Consider the following 12,579-nt stretch of genomic DNA (forward strand, 5'->3'; position numbering starts at 1 on the left):
GTTAATATAAACCTAGGTGTACTATTTATACTAGCTATCAAGCCTAGCCATTTTTTCCATCCTCTGATCTGTATGCGTTTTGGATTCAAAATACACAGTCATCAGAGGTCTCCATGCAGTAGCACAGACAATTTCATATGATGTAACAGTGGCAATTATTCTCTTATCAGTTCTAGTGATAAATGATCATTTATACTTTCAGCAGTAATTATTACACAAGAATACCTATGACTAATTTTCCCATCCTGACCCCTAGCCAGAATGTGATTTATCTCTACTCTAGCAGAAACCAACAGAGTCCCATTTGATTTAACCTATATTTGGCTTCAATGTAGAAAATGTAGCAGGCTTATTCACCCTGTTCTTCCTAGCAGAATATGTCAATATCATTTTAATAAATATTTTCACAACAATCCTATTTTTAGGAGCACTTAACAACCCCTACATGCTAGAATTCTGTACAGCCAATGTCATCATTAAAACACTCCTCCTAACAATTTCCTTTCTATGAATTCAAGCATCCTGCCCACAGTTTTGATAAGATCAGCTTATATATCTCTTATGAAAAAATTTTTACCACTAACATTAGTCTTATGTGTATGAGAAGTTTCACTACCTGTCATCACATCAGGCATCCTACCACAAACATAAGAAATATGTCTGACAAAGAGTTATTTTGATAGAGTTAGTAATAGAGGTTTAAACCCTCCTATTTCTAGAATCATAGAAATTGAACCTACCCTTAAGAATTTTAAATTCTTCATGGTAAAGTCAGCTAACTAACTATTGGGCCCATACCCCAAAAATGTTGGTTTGCATCCTTCCAGTACTAATAAACCCTCTTGTGTTTACTATCATTCTACTAACCATTATCTCAGGAATTATAATTGAAATAACAAGCTCAGACAGGTTACTATTATCCCCATTCTAATTAAAAAAAAAATTTAACCCATAAGTGTGAACAATAGCACAAATACCAGTAGAAAATCTAAGGCAGCCCAGTTATCTAATACTACTTGGGCTAAGGAATATAGGGATCTCTGTTGTGCTGCAGTGCAGTCTTTTTGGCTGTTTGACTAGTGGTGGCTGATAAATTTCTGATCTTTTTGTTTACATACACTCCTGCATTAGGAACCAAGATTCCCAAAAGATTTGCCACTGGTATCTTGGTATTTTGCTAACACAGACTGCTTGACTCTTTAATGAAGAGAGAAAGGAGATTCATTTATTTCCTGATGTATAGACAATGGGATAACGTAATATTCTAATAAATATATACCTTCTATTTGTCAGCTATTAAGACATTTTTCAATTAAGTAAGGGACAGAGGGAGGGGGTCCTGGGGTAAGTATTGCTCAGTCTCTAGGGACTGAAGATAGTATCAGACAAGGAATGGCCATATTAATACGTTGAAGAATTTAAACCTGAAAGATTAGGTCAGAGAGAGGTTGGTCTGGGTGAGTGGTAACATTAGCAACATCTGAAAAGTCAGTGACAGGTATTATGAGGGGCCTATCCCTAGCTATGCTTTGTGACAACTTTACTGAAGAATTTTCTTTCCATCTTCAATATTGGGGCAAAAGTATAGCTAGAAGTAGAAGAGTAACTTTCAGTTTTGATAGGGAGACAAACACTTGAATAACAGTTCAATCGAACTAGTAGGATGGGTCTTACAGGCTTGGCCCAGATTCTTGGGTCAGCTGTCCACTCACTGTTGTCACCCTCTTCTCGTCCTGGCTTGATGGTTGTTTTAAGGTGAGTTTGAGGTCAGCAGTCCCCTCTACAGACCAGTCTGATGCAGAGGCCCTTTTTAAGTGAGAAATAAAAATTGGAGAGTTAATTCCCTTCAGTTTTACTGTGCATGAGCCAGTTAAGAGTACCTGATAAGGATCCTTCCTTTTAGGTTTGAGATAGTCCTTTAAATGATATCTTTTCCAGTATGCCCAATCTCCTAGGTGCAGGTCATGGAGCATCTGATCTTCATCCAAAGATAGAACACTGTGATCGGCTTCAGAAGCAAGCTTGGAATATCCTTTTAATAATTCAATTAAACTTTACAATAATGTGACATAACAAAGTGGCATCTCGGATGTAGGCAGTAAGTACAACACCTCAGTACATATAAAACCTCAATATCCACGAAGGTATATCATTGAAACTTAATTTTTCTATATAAATTATCTTCATTTTGACCAAACATAGTCAAATTAAGACTAATTTGTTTGAAGAATAAATCTGGTTTCTATACACTTACCCTGATTATTTACATAAGTATAACTGATCATATAGGCCCTTTGAAATTTGGCTTTATTGCAACTTTTCATAAGGGACCTCAAATTGAACTTTTAAAAGGCCTCTCAAAGCCAGGAAAGCCATGCCATTAGATTCTACCTGCAATACCTACAGATTTAGGTGGATTCCTCTCTAACTATGTTCCAAAATATCTTGAGGTTCTTATTTCTGCCAGGAAGTGGACTTCCTTTTTCACCTGGAAAGGCTGTGAGGAACCTAAGAGATTCTACATTCAGGAGGAATCAGGTAGAGAGAAAAGATAAATGCTTCAGTTCTGCTTACAAAGGAATAATTTACTAAATTGCTGTAAGTCATACTTTGCTTAAGGTGAAAGGTTTCCTTATATCTGGAAAACAAAGGTGAAAAGCCAGTAATATTTCAGACAAAACAATCATAAAAATTATAATCATATTTACAAGCTCATTCAATCCCATATAATTAATTTTTGCTCTCCTTGAGTCCAGTTTTCCCATTAGTTTTGGTGACCTTGCCTGATGATTGAGGATATTTTTTTTTAAGTTTTTGAGGTTTTTGTTAAGGCTTATGTGATTTGTCACGTGAAGTGGGTGCCTTGTTCACTGGAGATTGTGGAAAGTATACCCCAAGTGGAAAACACATTTTCCAACAGGTTCCTTGTCATTGTGAGGGCATCAGCCTTGCAGCCAGGGAAGGCCTTAACCCATCAAATAGAAATGGGGTTCGCCAGGAAGCCAGGAAAAGCCAAGCAGCTGTCTTGGTTTCCCATATCCCAGACTGTTTAATTCACAGCTATTGTTTACCCATCTTAATTTCTCTGATTTAGGAGCAGACTGTTGTCATGTTATAAGGACATCAGGATGACAAAAGCCTGACAATGAGGTGTTAATTTTTTGTAGACACAGAATGGACTTCACCTACAAGTGCCATCAGCTCTGTTGTTGCCTTTGCATGAAAGAGCAGAGCATCTCCCTAATACTCGGAGGTTCAGTCCCTTTAGTGTGAGCCTCGATTTTGATGACAAAGAAACATTCTATGTCAGGACATATAAGATATTCAGGAATTTCATATAATTTCTGGAACATTTACACTATATACTTATAGACATAAAGAAGGCTTAATGTTGACAATGCTTCCCATGTCAATTATGACCAAATAAGCATAATTAGTTGAATATCTCTCTCTTTGAGACACTTCAGGACAGTATCACTTCATTTTCCATTAACTAAATCCATTTTCTTTCTTCAATCCTTTTACTGATAACACACATCTTTTTTTTCCTTGAATACTCAAATGTTTACCTTATTATTTCTACTAACTTTAATTACAAATATAATATTTAACCCTTGAAAACCTTAATCCCTAACAAAAACCAAGAAACAGTACATTGTGAACTGTTATACCAGCGTTTCCTGATTGGCAAGCTTATCAACATATTTCAACAACCTTTAGAAACATACATTTTCTCATGGCATGATTTCTTTTCTCATTGTGGTACAAGACATGTGTCCAATAAACCGAAACATCTTTAGTTTTTCTCTGATAAGACAAAGTAGGTAAATTTAGACATGCTGAGCAGTTAATGTTTTAGTATTTTTATCTTAATTGGAAATGATCTGGAGAGTTAGTGAATTCCCATCATTTAATTTAATTTAGCACAACTCCAAAGTTTCAAGTTACCCAAAATCTGGAGAAACTCTTTTTAGGTATACATACCATAAAGCATAATCATTTTTAAAGAGTTCACCTAAAAGCTTTTATCCCATTTATCTCAATTTTATTACTTATGAAAATACTACCATACTAAGTTAATTTTCTTGTTGACAAATTTTGTAACAGAGGTAGCATGAGCTTATTGACTTTTAGGAAACCTAGGTACCAAATAAAAGTATTATATTTCATACTGATGACCCTAAAGGCATGTTTGTATTAATCAAGTCAACAACTTAAACTTATTTTCATGTACTGAAGATTAATCCTAGATCACATGCTCCTCTAAAAATTTGGGTTAGCTTTTTGTTACAATTAGAAATATCTGATTTGTAAGTCAATTAAATAGAGCTCTTTTATGCTTTTTTTTTTTTTTTTTTTTTTCGGTATGCAGGCCTCTCACTGTTGTGGCCTCTCCCGTTGCGGAGCACAGGCTCCGGACGCGCAGGCTCAGCGGCCATGGCTCACGGGCCTAGCCGCTCTGCGGCATGTGGGATCTCCCCAGACCGGGGCACGAACCCATGTCCCCTGCATCGGCAGGTGGACTCTCAACCACTGTGCCACCAGGGAAGCCCTATCAACTCATTTTGATGATATCATCTGGAAGTAGAAATATACTTGTAACGTACATACAGACATACACACATCCAGATAGACACAGATATCTCATAGTTTTCCTGCCTGAGGTTTAAAAAGCCTTTTTATTCCCTTCAGTTTTACATTCCACTAATTGAGCCAAGGCTGTAGTCTCAAACAATGTGGGCTGCGTTAGCACTTCAAGGACATGGTAAGAGTCATAATTACAAGTTTTCTCCTAGGAGTACTTTTATTCTTAGAGTCAGAATTTTTTTTTTTTTTTTTTTTTTTTACTTTTTTTTTTTTTTTTTTTTTTGGGGTAATTGGGCCTCTCGCAGTTGTGGCCTCTCCCGTTGCGGAGAACAGGCTCCAGACGCGCAGGCTCAGCGGCCATGGCTCATGGGCCCAGTCACTCCGCGGCATGTGGGATCTTCCCGGACCGGGGCACGAACCCGTGTCCCCTGCATCGGCAGGCGGACTCTCAACCACTGCGCCACCAGGGAAGCCCTGAGTCAGAATTTTGAAAAGATGTTGTATCAAGCCAGCTTTCTTTAATTGTGCACACAAAAATCAGTTCTGAATGTCAGAAAAGTTCCATCCTGGCCAGTTTTGGATTAGGTAAGTACTTGTAAGTATTAGCTCCATACCAATTGTCGAAGCCAGCTAGAGTGTCAGTGGGTGGATGCCTGCCCGGGAGCTGGTAGGTTTTAGAAGCGCAATTTCACGCTTTCTTCTAGTTTCATTCTATTATAAAGTACACATCTAAAATTAAATTTAAATGTCCAATTTTAAGCCATTTTTTTAAAAAGTCAACCAACACAGTTCACTCCAAAATTTCTTCCAGGCCTTCCTGCTTAGAAATTCCCCCAGGTCCTCTCCCTGGAAACTTACCCCTAGGACCTCTTAACCTAGGAAATATACCAGTATCCCCTTAAGACTCCAAGTCTTAAGATAACAGCCCAAATAAAAGTCAAACTGTCACTTAGCACAAGGAGATCCAGATATGAGGAAGAACTCACCAAAGCACCTGAAGGGTGCTTTGAAGCCAGAGGGGCTCAAAGGGCCCAGGCTTGGTCTCCCGAGCACCGGTCCAAAGTAGATCCAGGTGACCTCAGGCGGGTGTTTCTGATATCCTGCTGACTATGCCAAGTAATTTCAGTGAAAATAATCAATAAACAATCTAGAATAGGAATAGAAAAGAGTTTTGTTTTATAAAAGAGCCAAACTGAGGACTATAGATCCCAGAAGACAACCTCTCAGGTAACTCTGAGGAACTGCTTCAGAGAAGCATGGCTTTCAGTACAGTTTTATATCTTGTCAGAACAAAGAACACTAAAGCCAGGAATACATTCCTTCAAGGTTTCAAAAATAAATAAATAAAAACGAAAAAGAAAACTACACATGTACACAACAAGTCAGTATGGCCTTGACACCTGGGAAAGAGTCTTATCATTGAAGGGTCTTACCAGAATTGGCATCCCAGGAAGGGAAGCATTTAATCTTTATTTTTAACGTAGACATTCTTTACTTCTGGTCAGTGTGCCCTTTTCTTTAACAATTAAAGCAGGTGAACAAGGTACGTCTGATAGCCCACAAACTGGCTATTTTTAAGTTAGCATAAAGTTTGAGTTAAATCATGTGTAAGCCAGAATGACTTCCCCGTACCTCAATATAGTGCAGAATAACACCACCTTCTTACTATTTATGCCCAGCTCACGTACTGCAACACTGTCATTGTCACACACGTTAAACAAAACACCTTTCAACACAATCCTTATCATCACCATCATATTATCACTGGGAGGTCTCCCACCCCATCAGGGTTTTTACCCAAATGAGTAATTACCCAAGAGAAAACAAAAAACAATCACATCCTTCTGCCCACACTAACAGCCATCAGAGTACTACTCAACAGGTATTTCTACTTTCAGCTAACATACTCCATGTTACTAACTATATTCCCTTCAGTAAATAACTTAAAAATAAAATGACAATTCAAACAAATAACCTTCCTATCATTACTAATCCTCAATATCCACACTATTACCACCCTTAATACCCATTCTATCAGCGCTGGACTAGGAATTTAGGCTAGTATAGACCAAGAGCTTTCAAAACCCTAAGCAAGTACATTTAACTCCTGAAAATAAGGATTGCAAGACTCTATCCTACATCAATTGAATGCAAATCAAACACTTAAGCTAAATCCTTACTACATTGCTGGGCTTCCACTCCACAAAATTTTAGTTAACAGGTAAATTCTCTAGTCAGCTGGCTTGAATCTACTTCTCCCACCATCAAGAAAAAAAGAGGTAGAAGAAGAGCCAGCAGAGCTGAAGCTGCTTCTTTCTTTTTTAATTGAATTTTTTTTTTTTTTTTTGCGGTACGTGGGCCTCTCACTGCTGTGGCCTCTCCCGTTGCGGAGCACAGGCTCTGGACGCGCAGGCTCAGCGGCCATGGCTCACGGGCCCAGCCGCTCCATGGCACGTGGGATCCTCCCAGACCGGGGCACGAACCCATGTCCCCTGCATCGGCAGGTGGACTCTCAACCACTGCGCCACCAGGGAAGCCCCTAAAATAAATTTTTTTATACATCTTTATTGGAGTATAATTGCTTTACAATGGTGTATTAGTTTCTGCTGTATAATAAAGCGAATCAGCTATACATATACATATGTCCCCATCTCCTCCCTCTTGAGCCTCCCTCCCACCCCTCTAGGTGGTCACAAAGCACCGAGCTGATCTCCCTGTGCTATGCGGCTGCTTCCCACTAGCTAGCTGTTTTACATTTGGTAGTATATATGTCCATGCCACTCTCTCACTACATCCCAGCCTCCCCTTCCCCACCCCACCGTGTCCTCAAGTCCGTTCTCAATGTCTGCATCTTTGAATTTGCAGTTCAATTTGTTGATTCACCCCAGGGCTTGACAAAAAGAGGGCATAACCTCTGTCTTTAAGATTTACAGTCTAACACTTGCTCAGCCTTTTTTACCTATGTTCACAAACCGCTGATTATTTTCAACAAATCACAAAGATATCAGGACTTTATTATTTGGTGCTTGAACTGAAATAGTAGGCACCACTTTAAGTCCATTAATCCGTGCTGAGCTAGGCCAACAGAGTGCTGCTTGGAGCTGACCAAATCCATAATGTAGTCGGAACATGCATTTGTCAGAATTTTCTTTATAGTTATACCTATTATGATTGGAAGGTTCAGAAACTGGCTTCTCTCCGTAATAACTGGGGCACTCAGTTTAGCATTTCCCCGAATAAATAATATAAACTTTAAACTACTTCCCCCATCAGTCTTACTCCTACTCATATCATCAATAGTAGAAGCTGGTTCTGGTACTGGTGGAACCATATATTCAGCCCTAGCCGGCAGTCTGGCCCTTGCAGGAGCCTCTGTCCACCTCACCATTTTCTCCTTACATTTAGTAGATGTTTCCTCAATTCTTGGTGCTGTTACTTTTATTACTGCCATCTTTAATATAAACCGCCAGCCATTATCCCAATATTAAACACCATTATTTGATCCGCCCTAGTTATAGCCATATTACTATATCACTCTCAGTTCTAGCAGCCGGAATTACCATACTGTTAACAGATCAAAATCTAAACACTGCTTTCTTTTACCCTACAGGAGGAGACCCAACCCTACACCAACAGCTATTTTGATTCTGTGGTCACCCTGAAGTCTATATTCTTATCCTACCAGGGTTCAGAATAATCTCACATATCGTGACATACTATTTGGGACAGATATATGGGAATAGTATGAGCCATGTCCACTGGCTTTTTAGGATTTATCTTGTGGGCCCCTCATATGTTTACCGTAGGAATAGATGTTGACCCATGAGCATGCTTTACATCAGCTACCATAACTATTGCTATTCCTTTAGCAGTAAAAGTGGCTGATAAACAACTCTTCATAGAGATTATGGTATAGTATAGCATAATGAGACTTATGCTTTATTTTTCTTTTTACAGTAGGTGGTTTAACAGGAATCATCTTAGCCAGTTCATCCCAGGACACTGTCTTCCACAATACAGACTATGCAGTAGCACATTCCAGTATGTAATGTGAATGGGAGCAGTCTTCACTATTATAGGAGGCTTTGTACACTGATTTCCAATAACCTCAGGTTATACACTTAACATGAGCAAAAATTCACTTCACAATTTTATTTGTAGTAGAAAATGATTTTTTTTTCCCCTGCAGCACTTTCTTGGCTTTTCAGAGATGCCACGACTTTACTCCAGCTACCCTCAAGCACACACAAGAAATATTTCACTTATTCATCTCATTAACAGCAGTAATGCTAATCATCTTCAAATTTTGAGATGTATTTGCATCTAAATGAGAAGTTTCAGAAGAGGAACTAACTACTACTAACCCAGAATGGTTACATGAATGCCCTCTACCATATTCTATACTTGAAGATCATACCTATGTAAATTTAAAATAAGGAACTGAATCCTCAACCAGTTTCAAGCCAACACCATAACTATTATGTCTTTCTTAATAAGTGAGATAATAGCAAAAAATTATGTCACTGTCAAAGTTGAATCATAGACAAAAATACTGTATAACACGATGGCAAATCCATTTCAGCTAGGCTTTCTAGATGCAACATCACCTATTATGGAAAAACTTTTACATTTTCATGATCATACATTAATAATCACTTTTAAAATAAGTTCTCTAGCCCTCTGTATTATTTCATTAATATTGACAACTTACTCATGTACACACAATAGATGCACAAGTAGAGACAATCTGGACCATGTACCGGCCATCATTCGAATCTTAATTGCCCTATCCTCATTACAAATCTTTTACATGATACATGAAATCAGTAACCCTTCCCTAAACGTAAAAACTGTGGGTCATCAATGATACTGAAGCTATGAACATACAGATTATGAAGATTTAAAATTTTACTCCTCTATAATCCCCACATTAGATCTAAAACCAGAATTATGACTAATTCAACAACGAAGTAGCATAGTCATTGAATATTAGTTTCATCTGAAAATGTTTTATACTCGTGAGCTGTTTCTTCTTTAGGCCTAAAAACAGATGCTATTCCAGGACACCCAAATTAAAGAACCATAATATCGACAGGACTAGACCTGTATTGTGGACACTAATCAGGAGAAATCATTTTCCTTCATTCAAAGACAGGACAGAGGGAGATGGCGTGAGCCACGGGGTGAATCCAGAGCCCACAGAGGATGTGCTCTCTGAGCTCCAGGACAGGAAGGGGGTCTCTGGGGGTCCCGGGCCACCCACCAGTCCCTCCTGAGCGGGGTCTTGGGAACATTCTGTCAGTGATGTGGCAGCCTAAGCATCTGTCACAGCCCTCACACTGTGGCCCACCCCCCAAGCTCCAGGGATCGCATTCCACACTCTGTGGGTCCCCCCTGCAGGGTCCTTCCTGCTGCAGGAGCAGAGACCACCCAGCTAGCAGCCCTCTCCCCAACCAGCAGGAAGAGCAGGTGGAAGGCGGTGCACCAGAGGAGTCTCACTCACTCAGGCATCAGTGCCCCAGGGCTGCCAGCGTGGACAGCAACGATGCAGATGACGAACAGCCCAAGACGCGGGAGCAGAGGGCCCCAGAGACGGCTGGTCAGGTCCTGGCTCATCTGTGGCCCGCACACCCTGTCCCTCCTACAGCCTCTTCCTCACACGCCCTCTCCCTAAATATAGGGTATTCAGATGCAAACAAGCAGAGCTTCGATGGGCAAACACTGCAGGATTCCACTCAAATAGGGGCCCAAGAGTCGACAACTCATGGACCTAAGTGGTCGTTGGTAGCAGGGCTTAGGGAGGGGATGGAAGTGAGACTTTCATGGTCGTGGAATTTTCTAGAGATGGTGGTAATGGCTCCACAACAAGGTGAATGTACCCGATGCCTCAGAAACATGCACTTAAAATGATGATGATGGTAAATGGTGTGTGATGTGTGTTTTATTTCATTTAAAATTTTAAAATGTCTGGTTAACTGAGACTCCAATCTGACCCCTTTGTTACAAATGTGCAAGGTCAAAGCACTGTCCCCCACCTCGGGCACCTGGCATGTGGAGGACCATTCTTAGGGGGGGCCAGTCTGTGTTACCTGAGCTCTGTCCACGGGAACCCAGACAGCAGCAACCCCATAGATAAGACATATGATCTGCTATGATATTAACATGATACCACCAAGGGTTGTCACTCAGCAGGAGGACCACCCTGCTCAAAGGTGCCTGTCCTCATATGAACATGACAAGGTTAAGAGAAGAAAAGGGACCACAGGTTAATCAGGGCGACACCCTCAATTCGGATGTTGGAAATAGAGGGGACAAGACACATTGCAGGCAAAGAGCAGACATGGGGTCTGCACATGAGCCTGACCCACACGGATGGGGTGAGCCCCACACAATCCCCAGACACCGCAACTAGGGTCACACATCCCCCTGGTCAGGATGCCATGGCTGTGCTGCATGAGCCCCCAACGTGGGAACAAGCCAGGTCCCTGGGACCAGAGAAAGAAGTGTAGGGTCTGTCTCCTCTCCTAACACGTGCCCCAGAGAAGTCAGTCCCCTCCCGTTTTCACTTTTTTGTGCTGAAGTTGAACACACTACCTTGGTTCTGGCAGGCTTGGTCCTCTCCTGATTTGCTGGGGTGTTGAGAAAACTCACAGGACAGCAGGGCTGAAAGAGGAGGGGCGGGTCCGGACTCTGCTGAGCAGAGATGGTTGACCAGAAGGAGATTACAGAGACACATCTCACCTGCTGCCGATCGGCCTTACACCTAGATCCATGTGCCCGGCAATCAATTCACCAGGTAAACCTGCCTTCCTACTCGCTCTGCGTGTGCTGGTGAATTGGAATAATCGTGAGGTAGCCCACCTGAGGAGTCTCCACCAGCCACAGGGAAGGTGAACCTTGCAGGGGTAAGGACTAAGGCCCTTACCATGGCTCCTTTGGGAGGGCCATGTAACCACACTCAGAGCAGAGCGCTGTCACCCAGACAAGCCCACCTCAGCTCCAGACCCCAGACGTCTGAGCACTGACATTCGGACAGAGGCGTGGAGCTTCTCAGTACTGAGGCCAGGCCAGGTCTCCATGTCCCCCTGAAGCTCCCAGGACAGAGGCCAGGCCAGGTCCCCATGTCCTTGCGCACAAAGAACACGGTCAGGTCTAAATATTCTCATTTTAGACAGCACATGCTCAGGTCTAAACATACTCAGTGTAGACAGGACATGGAGCTGTCTAACCCTATCGTGTAGACAGAACTTGATCAGGTTTAGACTAGCTTAGGGCTGCTCTCCCAGGAGGCACAGGTCACACATGTGGGGTCTCTCATCTCTGGACAGGGGCTCACCCTCGTGCGGGAACCAGGATGTACATTTCTGGGAGAATAAATCAACATTGGGCTCGCACACTTTACCCGCATCAGGAAACTAAACAAAATCTTTCTGACATTAAACATTTCAATGTGCAAAACAAAAACGTTACCAATATCTCTGGCCACGTGATGGTCAGGATCCCGGGCTAACCCTGGAACTTCTTGCAGTGCAGCCCTGTCCAAGAAGTGGCCTGATTCCAGCATCCCAGGCCCCCAACAGGAGGCGGCCTCAATGGAAGCCCAGGAAGGACAGTGCATCCCGCGGGCCAAATCGGGGGAGCACGCTCACGGCAGCTGAGAGCACCGCGCACAGGTCCTGCTTCCCGGCAGCATGTACCAGGGGGTGAGGGCTCCCACAGCACCCAGCCAGGCTGCTTCGTGCACCAGGGCTGATTTGAGGGGTGAGCACAGGGAGAGGCTGGAGCACAGAAGCCATCTGAGCGCAGAACGAATCCACTTTCTGTCACTGTGGGTTTGCCTGTTCTGGATGTCTCATGTTAGTGGAATTAATAAATCGTCCTTTTGTGTCTGGCTTCCTTCTCTGAGCATCATGTTTTCAAGGTTCATCCATGTTGCAGCCGATGTCAGCGCTTCACTCCTTTTCGTGGCTGAGTTAATACTCCCCGCCCCCG

At 42.0% G+C, this 12,579-nt stretch overlaps 1 long non-coding RNA gene across 3 annotated transcripts in view; it reads right to left on the reverse strand.

Moving 5' to 3' along the window:
• Positions 1-12,579, reverse strand: part of LOC116743650 — a 50,887-nt gene that overhangs the window by 24,981 nt on the left and 13,327 nt on the right. For 2 of the 3 annotated variants that reach the window (XR_004346829.1, XR_004346828.1), the window contains 2 exons: positions 5,574-5,734; positions 514-1,806 (listed from right to left, as the gene is read on the reverse strand). This is a non-coding gene — a long non-coding RNA (uncharacterized LOC116743650). Of the gene's footprint in view, positions 1-513; positions 1,807-5,573; positions 5,735-12,579 lie in introns of those variants that run through there. The other variant, XR_004346830.1, reaches the window with a different exon arrangement.

This window comes from Phocoena sinus, chromosome 19 (assembly GCF_008692025.1).
Source record: "Phocoena sinus isolate mPhoSin1 chromosome 19, mPhoSin1.pri, whole genome shotgun sequence".
In the NCBI taxonomy this organism is placed as follows: domain Eukaryota; kingdom Metazoa; phylum Chordata; class Mammalia; order Artiodactyla; family Phocoenidae; genus Phocoena; species Phocoena sinus.